Source organism: Chrysochloris asiatica, unplaced genomic scaffold, assembly GCF_000296735.1.
Source record: "Chrysochloris asiatica unplaced genomic scaffold, ChrAsi1.0 scaffold00143, whole genome shotgun sequence".
Lineage (NCBI taxonomy): Eukaryota > Metazoa > Chordata > Mammalia > Afrosoricida > Chrysochloridae > Chrysochloris > Chrysochloris asiatica.
Window position 1 is genome coordinate 3,069,695 of NW_006408661.1, and position 10,564 is coordinate 3,080,258.

Genomic DNA, 10,564 nt, shown 5'->3' on the forward strand with positions numbered 1-10,564 from the left:
CTTAAGTAATCATGTCACTCTCAGAACCCAACATGATAAACATGCTACTGATTTCCAAATTTTGATCTTTCCCTACACAATCTAATGTCAAATTCACAAAATCTCCCTTGGATGTCTGAAAGACATCAAACATTTAACAAATCCACTGTAGTTCATTTGATTGCATCCTCCAAACATTTTCTTCCTTCAATGTTGTTCATTTCAGTAAACTGAACCACCCCCATCCACTTGTGTAGGCCAAATTATAAAAGCCATCTTTAACTTTTCTCATCTCCAAACCAGATCTAGCTCATTAACAAATCACATGGATACTTTCTTCAAAGTACATCTAAAATCTGATTACATCGCTATACCTCTACCACCAAGGAATCACCATCCTCTATCTTATGGGAACTGCAATAACCATCTAACTACTCTTCTTCCTACAATGTGATCACACAGAAGTTAAATGAATGCATGTCTCCTCCTATACTCAAAACTCTACAATGAAACATTAAATATTCAATAAAAAATATTTACCCCCACCTAGATCAAAATGTACATCAGAAGAGACAGAAAATTGCTCTACAACATAGAAACGCTAAAGCAAATAGAAGAAATGAGGAGGTAAAAGAATTGAAAAGAAAAATTATAAGGACAGCTCAAGAAGACAACATCAAATCTTAAACGGAAAAGTGAAAATCTGGAAATAGAAAACCAAAAGAGAAGAATATGCTCAGCACTTGTAAGGCTGAATGAACTGAGGAAAAGACTCAAGCATCAACTTTCAATACTGAAAGATTCTTTGGGCCAAATATTGAATGATGCAGAAAGCATTAAAAGAAGATTGAAGGAATACACAGAGTCACTATACAAAAAAGAATGGTTGATGGTCAGCCATCTCAAAAGGTAGCATGTGATCAAGAGTCAATAGTACTAGAAGAAGGAGGCCAAGCTGTACTGAAGGTATTGGCAAAGAACAAGACTTTGGGAATTGATGGAATATTAATTGAAATCTTTAAACAAATTATACAGCACTGGTGGAACACACTCAACTATGCCAAGAAATTTGGAAGACAGCTACCTTGCCAATTGATTGGAAGAGGTCCATATTTGTGTCCATTCCAAAGAGAGGTGACCCAACAGAATGTGGAAATCATTGGACAATATCATCAATATCACAAAAAGTAAAATTTTCTAAAGGTAATTCAAAAACAGCTGCAACAGTATTTTGAACTGCCAGAGATTCAATCTGGATTCAGAGAAGGATGTGGAATGAGGGATATCATTGCTGATGTCAGATGGATCTTGGATGAAAGCAGAGAATACAAAAAGGATGTTTAAGTGTGGTTTATTGTTTACACAAAGGCTTTTGACTGTGTGGATCACAAGCTACAGACAACATTGCAGAGTATAAGTGTTCTGAAACACTTAAATGTGCTCCTAAGGAACTTGTACATAGACCAATGGCAGTCATTCAAATAGAACAAGGGAACACTGAATTGTTTGAAATTCAGGAAAGGTGTGTTTCTGGGTTGTATATTTTCACCATACTTTTTCAATCTGTATACTGATCAAATAATCCTAGAAGCTGAAATATGTGAAGAAGAATATGGCATCAGGATTAGAGGTAGACTCACTAAGAACATGTGATGTGTAGATGATGAAATCTTGTTTGCTGAAATTAAAGAGGACTTAAAATACTTACTCATGAAGATCAAAGATCAAAGCCGTTGGTGTGGGCTGAACCTCAGTGTACAGAAAACAAAAATCCTCACAATTGGACCAGTAAATAACATCAAGTTAACAGAGAAAAGACTGAAGTGATCAAAGACTTCATTTTACTCAGATCCACATAAACACTCATGGAAGCAGTAGTCAAAAAATCAAACAACGTATTGCATAGGGCAGATTGCTGTACAAGGCCTCTTTAAAATATTCAAGAGGAAAGATGTCAGTGTGAGGACTAAGTGCACCTTATTCAAACCATAGTATTTCCAATAACCACATATGCATATGAAAGTTGGACAGTGAATAAGAAATACTGTAGAATTGATACATTTGAGTTACAATGTTGGAGAAGAACTTCTAGAAGAACAAACAAATCTGTATTGGAAGAAGCACAATCAGAATGCTCCTTGAAAGCCAGGATGGCGAGACTTTGTCTCTCATACTTCAGACATATTGTCAGGAAGGACTAGTGGATTGAGAAGGATAGCAAGCGAGTTAAAGTGGAAGGTCAGTGAAAAAGAGTGAGGTGCTCTTCTGTGCTCTTTGCGTGCCCCACCAGCCATGCCTCGCAAAATTGAGGAAATCAAGGGCTTCCTGATCACAGCCAGGCGAAAGGATGCCAAATCTGTCAAGATTAATAAAAATAAGGACAATGTGAATTTTAAGGTTTGGTGCAGCATATACCTCTACACCTTGGTCATCACTGACAAGCAGAAGGCCTAGATGCTGAAGCAGTCCCCGCCCAGCCCCCCCCACCCCCCAGGTTTGGCAGTGAAGGAGCTGAAAGGAATCAGACATGCTGATTTGAACTGCAATAAAAAATAAATAAATAAATAAATAAATAGTTTTTAAAAAAAGAGAGAGAGAAGGCCCCAACAAGATGAATTAGCACAGTGGGTATAACAATGGGCTCAAGTTTAACAATGATTATGAGGTTGACCCAAGACCAGGCAGTGCTTCGTTCTGTTGCGCATAAGGTCCCTATGAGTCAAATTGACTTGAAGGCACCTAACAAGAAGACTATATTTGTCTCAGCTTTGGCATAATTTGTGACTTTGGGGGGAAGAAAACAATTGTCAGTGGGTTTTTAAGATTTCTGCATGCATCGTGAACGATGTATTAACTGCTTTTAATTCTAACTATCTTTTAAAATAATATCCATACAGCAAAACTTCTTAGAAAATACAGTAAAATTCAGAATACTGAAACCCGTGTAAGGTCTGGGAACACCAGACCTGTCAGAGAAAGAAAACTGAAATATTTTCCACAAAAATGAGCAATAGAAAGGTTTTACAACAGTACCCCATCAAAAGCAGAAAACTTGCAAGACATAGAAAAAGATGGCAGTCTAGTTGAGTTCTGGTTCTTATAAATTTCACTATTAAAAAAAAAAAGTCTGTCTCCCTTGAAAGTATCCTCCTATAGTGAAGGGCACACATGTTTACTTTCTATTGTAAAAGGTTCAGGTTTCCTAAGCGCAACTTTTTCTCTCCTAAAACAAAATGTGTTGTCTATGCAGGTATCACCTGACCTTTTTCATGCAACCCAGTACAGGAAATTGATACAAAATTGCTGATAATCTAGTTATTACTGCTGCTGTGTGTAACAAATTGTCCTTTTTTTCTGATCAAGAGTTTTATGTTTTGTACTAGAATCCATAAAACTTGTGGTAGGCTAATGTACTAACTTGAAATAATGGAACATCTCTTCATAAGGGTATTTTTGTTCTTAAATTTTTTTATTGTGAATTGGGTGAAGGTTTACAGAACAAATCAGCTTTCCATTCCACAATCCATACCCATTTTGTTTCACATCACTGACTACAATTCTCACAATGTAATATCACTTATTATTCTTCCCTTTGTTCCCATTTCCATTCCTCTTTCTTTCCTAACCCTTCTGAACTTTGCCCTCGGGCAAATGTTGCACTTAGAAGAGTATTTTCTAAACAAAGCAGCTCCCCAGCTAGTATTACAGTTATCCTAATTATTGTTCTTATCCTTTCTGTTCAAATCCAAAGTCACCTTGTTTCCTGAACAATTTTTACAGTTCTTAAAACTTTAATTCTTCCAATTATTTCTGTTGTTCATGTGCCTGTAACTACACTAAGCAAATTTATACTCTGACCTAAACAACAATAACAAAATCTTGACTAAGGATCTTTGTACTTGTATTTTTGTTGCAGTCTCCTAGATATTTGGGAGGCTTGAACCATTTCATCTTTTAGATTGTTACTCAGTTGTCACCTCCACAGAGAAGCACTTTCTAGCTAATCTCTGACATACTTTCCTCACTTTCTATTTTTTTACCTGTTTTGTGTTTCTTTATAGGATTTGTTATTGTTGTTAAGTGCTGTTGAGTCAGTTCCAACTCATAGCGACTTTGTGTAGGGTTTCTGTGGAGCAACTGCTGGGTTTGAACTGCCAACCTAATGGTTCACAGTCAAGTGCTTTTCGTACAGTGCCATGCTGGGAGTATTTGATTATTCCTTGTCTATCTCTTCCATTAGACAGACACAGAGATTTGTTTTGGCATACCTACTACTATATTTTTTATATATAATTGATATATAATTAGTTTTCAACAAATGTTTCTTGAACTAATAATAAATGTCTCTAGAATAGGAATTGCTAAAGTTTAAGAATAGAGAATATTGAGTGACATTGGTGAAAATATCAGCATAAGAAACTCTAAAAGTCCACCCATAAAATCAATGGGAAAAAAACTGGCAAAAACTGTTAGAATAGATTTTTTTTCTGGAAACTAACTGAAAGTTTGCAGCAATCCAGAGAACACTTATTCACAAAAAAAATAGCTAAATGTTGCTCAGAACAGCAAGTTTTGTGTTATCTGTTTCCTGCTCCACAGTGACCTTTAGAATAATACCCTGAATTCCCAGTATAAGTACCAGAGGACCCTCATTTGCAAAGAACTGCCCTTACTTGATCTGTCTGATAAATTTCCAGAAGATATGTTCAAGGGCTTGATTTTATTTTCTTAACTTGGAAGTCACTCAGTGCTCTAACCACTCAATGCAAGTTCATTGAAAACATTTATAAGAAAGCATATAGTTGCAGCTACCTGAAGAAATGTATAGCTGTTGTTGCTGTTGCTGTATGTCATCAAGTCACTTCCAATTCACAGGGGTTCTGAGACTATAAATCTTTAAGGAATCCAAAAGTCTGATCTTTCTCTAGCAGAACTGCAGGTGGATTTGAATTGCTGACATTGTAGTTAGCAGCCCAATGTGGAACCTAATATGTCATCAGGGTTCCTTCAATGTATAGCTGTTGGACAAATAGTAAATAAATCAACAAGCTTGTGAAAAATGACTAGGAAATGAGATGTTTTGGGGGAAAGATGCGGTAAAGGAGGTCTTTGAAAAGCACTCTGGTATATTCCTAGGAATCTGAAAGGCTGCACATATGCTTTGTGAATGTGTGTATGTTCAAGAAAGGCCTGAGTAGACTTTAAGTTTTCACCTTTGATTAGTCTTAGAGTTTTACACAAGCAGGAAGGCAAAGCTAAGGCAGAGTTGAAAAAAAGTGCTAAACTGTCTGTTCAAGGCATTTCCCATCACAAACTCTCGGGCCCGCTGCAAAGATTAGGAGGTATTTGAGTTTCATACACTTAAGGAAATCTCTGATCATTTATCATTACCTGACTACCAGGCTAATGAAACATAGACTTCGGCCCAGTCACACATTACAAAGAATACAGACATAAAAAAAAAAAAAATTAATTAATTCTGAAGAGTCACTAAAAAGAGAGAGAGAAAAACAATTGAACAACTATAATAAGCAGCAGCAACACTATCTGATAAAAGTGGAAAATCTGATTTCAAAATTTCTACTTTATAATATTCAAAACATCCAGTTTTCAACAACAAATTACATGGTGTACAAAGAAAAACAATAATGATAAAAACATAACAGCAAAAAAAGTAATCAAGGAACTTTTTGCAAGAATAAGTCAATGGAATGTTGCTGTTAAGTGCCATTAAGTCAGTCCTGACTTGTAGTGACCCTGTATATGGCTTCATAGGTTTTTAATCGTTGAGAAAACAGAAAGCCTCATCTTCACTGAAGAAGTTGGTAAGAGCTGTGGTTCTTGTGGTTCTCAGTCAAGTTCTTATCAAATGAAGCCTCTACACTTCCAACAACAGCCCAGGACTTCACAAGCACCCACACCAGTGGCTGGCAACTGCTGGCTTCCTTTTCTCCACATCCTCTCAGTGACCCGAAGTGTGGTCAGCCCCATCCCTCTCCCATCTGATGGCCTCAAGAATTCCTTCTTGGAAAAAACATCATTATAACCCAAGCACAAGTCCTTCCAGAATCAGACAGCTGCTAGGTCAAAAAGAACCCTACTTCTTGTTGTTATTGTTAAGTGCCATTGAGTCCGTTCCAACTCATACTGACCCTGTATAGGGGTTTTGAGGAGCATCTGGTGAGTTTGAACTGCCAACTGTGTGGCTCACACTCTAATGCTGATCCCACAGCCCCACATCAGAAAAACGCTGCCAAAGACTGGACCATAAGCACTACCCTCATGCCCTCCCATGGCCAGCAGAGGATGCAGATCTATACTGGCTACCTTGTTGTTGTTAAGTGTTGTAATTTCTATTCTGACTCATAGTCATCCTGTATAAGGTTTCTGAGGAGTAGCTGGTGAGTTTGAATCTCTACCTTGTTGTTCAAATTGACCTTAAGGTTCAGTGCCAACCACAACTCTGCCCACAACCCCTTGCCAATCTACTTGTTTTCTTTCCCTTCCCTTGTTTTTATTTCTTTGTCTGTTTTCCTTTTACCTTTATTCTTTCTTTTGTTTCCCATTCTTTTCCTTGTTTTCATTAGTTTTCTTTCTTTATAATTTATTTTCTCTTGTTCTTATTTGTTTCTCGATTGTTTTGTCTTGAAATTTTTTTTTCATTTTTTATTCTTATTATTTTATTATTGCTTTTGTTTTTGCTTGTTTTTTTTCAAAATTGTTTTACTTGTTCCACCCAGTGCTAAAAAGCAACTATGCCCACATGACCCAGCCACACTCATAACTCCTACAGCCACACCCACATGAAGATGTCCACCAACAACAACTCATGTAGTCCCAAATCAATGATAGATGGCAGCCAAAATCAGCCAACTCACCTTCAACTATGTCACAAAAACAGTCGAGAGATAACTACACACATATTCCCATCTCTATAAAATACTTATCAGGAGGCAGGTGGTGAGCATTTTAAAATACATCAGCATATAATCACAAATTAATTACAAATACAACAAGAACACAATGTCTTAAAAACAACACACAATTTAAGTGTAACAAGCAAGACAGAATGGCTCAAACAAGTGAGCAAAATATCAAGCTAGCTTACTTTATTAAAGAATAAATGACATTGGAACTACCTGAAAAGAAATTTTTAAGAAATGGTACTTGCGTATCTTTAACCAATTGAAAGAAAGATTGAGAAAGCTGCAGATGAAACCAAGAAAAACAGAACCAAAGATTTAGAATAATTCAAGAAAACACTCAAGAACAAACTGATGAAGTAAACAAAAAATTAGAAACCATACAAAAACAAGTAGAAACTCAGAAAGTTAATAAGATTTCTGAAATGGATGATTCATTGGAAAGGCAAAGAATTAAATCAATGGGAGAGAGAATTTGTGGGATTGGAGACATGACTCTCACAATTAATCTGCTAGTGGAACAATCAGGAAAAAAACCACACAAAGAAATGGAAAAAAATGAAGATAGTCTAAAATTTATTTGGGATACTATCAAGAAAAATAACTTCCATATGATCCATCTGATCAGAATTCCATACCAGGAAGAGACTGATAAAAAAAGAAAAAACAAAGAAAATTATTGAAAAGATGTTGGAACAACACTTTACTAACATCATGAAAGGTGAAAAGATACACATCCAAGAAGTTGAACAAACCCCAAACAGGATGGCTTCCAAAAGAATATCACCAAGACATACAATAATCAAACTTTCCAAGACAATAACAAGAAAAGAATGTGAAGAGTAGCTCAGGAAAAGCAAAGAGTTGCCTACAAAGGAGAAAAGACTAAGCTCTGATTGCTCAGCAGAAACTACATAGGCAAGAAGTCAATGGGATGACACATCTAAAAATCAGAAACAAACAAAAAATTGCCAGCCAAGAATTCTATACCCAGCAAAATTATCCTTCAAATACTCATGGCCACCCTAAACACAATACCTTACAGTTCCACTATGCACAATAGAATGAAACACTGCCCTGTACCATTCTAAAAAAAAATTGATAACCTAAAGAAAATGGTATAACTACTGGAATCTAGCAAGGCTACCAAAATTGAGTTCAGAAAAATAGGAAATTTGAAATATTTATAGCAAGAGATTGAGAATTAAATAAAGAAATTTCAAAAAATAAAAACTATCACCAGATGACTTTACTAGTGAATTCTACCAAATAATAAAGAATGAACACTAATTATTCTGAAACTCTTCCATAACATAGAAGAGTAGAGAAAATTTCTAATTCACTTTATAGACCCTCATACCAAAGCCTGAAAAAGGCATCACAAGAAAAGAAAACTACAGACCAGTATCTCTTATGAATAAAGATGAAAAATCATCAGCAGGATACTGGCAGAAAACCCAAATGAACAGCATATTAAAAGGATTCTATACTATAGTCAAATGGAATTTATTCTGGTAATGCAAGATAGGTTCACCATATAAATTTCCATTGGTTCAATACATCATATCAATGGAATAAATGGGGAAAATAATGTGCTGTAAATGCACAAAAGGGATTTGATAAAATGTATCACTCATTTATGATTTTTAAAAAAACTGAACAAACTAGGAGTAAAAGTAACTTCCCAAACCTGATAAAGACAAATTATGTAAAACCTATGGCAATGTGGGTTAATGTGCTAGACTTCAAGGTTGGTTTGAATGGCAAAACTGGAGGTTCAAACTTATCAGCCACTCCTTGGAAATCCTATACTGGGTCGCTAGGAGTCAGAACCGATTCAATGGCATTTAACAACAATATTTTATTAATGGTGAACTGTGTCACTGTAGGATAAGCACTGGACTTCAAAGTCAGTTGTTCAAACCCACCAGTCTCTCCTCAGAAACTCTAAACAGGGTCACGATGAGTTAGAACGAACTCAATCACACTTAACAACACCAACCAATGAAATTTTTTGGGACCCTGGTGATGTAGTGGGTTAGGCATTGGCTGCTAACCATAATGTTAGTGGTTCAAACCTACCAGCAGCTCATGGGAAAAAGGTGAGGAAATCTATTTGCATAAGGTTTACAGCCTCACAACCCCTATGGAATAGTTCTACTCTTTTCTATAGGATCCCTATGAGTTGGAATTGACTCAGTGACAATGTGTGTGTTTAAATAAAAGCTTTTCCCCAAAAAGCAGGAATAAGGTAGTGTTTTCACTCTTATTACTTCTAGTCAACACTGTATTAGAAATTATAGCCAGAGCAATAAGCCAAAAAACTACATCTCTATTTGCAGGCAACTTGATCTTATATATAAAACCCTAAAGAATCCATTAAAAACATTTGAATTAATAAGTTCAGAAAAGTTATAGAAGACAAAATCAATATAGAGTTGTGATTCTATACAGTAGAAATGAACAATCCAAATTCAAGTTAATAAAATAATTTCATTTACAATTGTTCAAAAATAATTAAAAATTTAGAAACAAAATATACCAAGGAAGTATAAGACTTATACACTGAAAAGTGAAAACTGCTGAAAAAAATTTGTTTAAAGACTTAAACTGAAAGGCATTTGTGCTCATGTATTGAAATACTCAATATTATAAAAATGGCAATATTACTCAAACTAATCTATAGATTCAATACAATCTCTCACAAGATTTCAACTGGCTTTTTGCATAAAGGAGTAAGTTGATGCTAAAATTCAAGTGGACATGCAAGGGACACTGAATAGTCAAAAAATCTTGGAGAAAAAAACTCACACTTCCCACTTTGGAGACTTATTGCAAAGCTACAATAATTATACAGTGTGGTAATGACCCATAAAACAGAATTGAGAATACAGAAATATATTCTAACATCTATAGCATAATGGTTACAAATAGTGCTGCGAACTGCAAGGTCAGCAGTTCGAAACTGTTCCGTGGGAGAAAGATGAGGCTTTCTGCTCCTGTAAAGATTTATAGCCTCAAAAACCCTGTACAGGGTCACTACTGTACAGGGTCACTATGAGTCAGAACCAACTCCACAGCACATAACAACAACAACATATTCAGAATAACCAAAAGTGGATACAACTCACATGTCTATCAAATGATGTATAGATGAACACAATAGAGTACATCCATGGAATAAAATATACTCATATCTAAAAAGAAATGCAGTTCTAATATATGCTTTATCTTGGACTACCTTGAAAACATGCTAAGAGTAATCATATTATATAAAATATCCAGAATAGGCAAATCCATAAAGAAAGAAATACATTAGTGCTGCTAACAGGTATTAAGAAGAGAGAATTTAGAGGAATAGAGTTTCTTTTTAGGATGATAGAAGTACTCTGGAATTAAATAGGAGTGATGGTTGCACAACACTGAACATATGAAATATCACCAAATTGTACATTTTTAAATTGTTAAATGGTGAATTTTATTAATCCTATCTCAATTAAGGTTTGCAAATAGAATATTGTTGTTGTTAGGTGCCATTGAGTCCATTCCCAATCACAGTGATCTTATGCACAACAGAATGAAACACTGCCTGGTACAGCACCATCTGTACAGTTGTTGTTATATTTGAGCCCATTGATGCTACCCAAGCAACAGTCCATCTT

At 35.5% G+C, this 10,564-nt stretch overlaps 1 pseudogene; it reads left to right on the forward strand.

Annotated features, from left to right (window-relative positions):
* The first annotated feature begins 2,271 nt into the window (after nucleotides 1-2,271).
* The window catches only part of LOC102826933, a 28,551-nt pseudogene continuing 20,258 nt past the window's right edge, over nucleotides 2,272-10,564 (forward strand).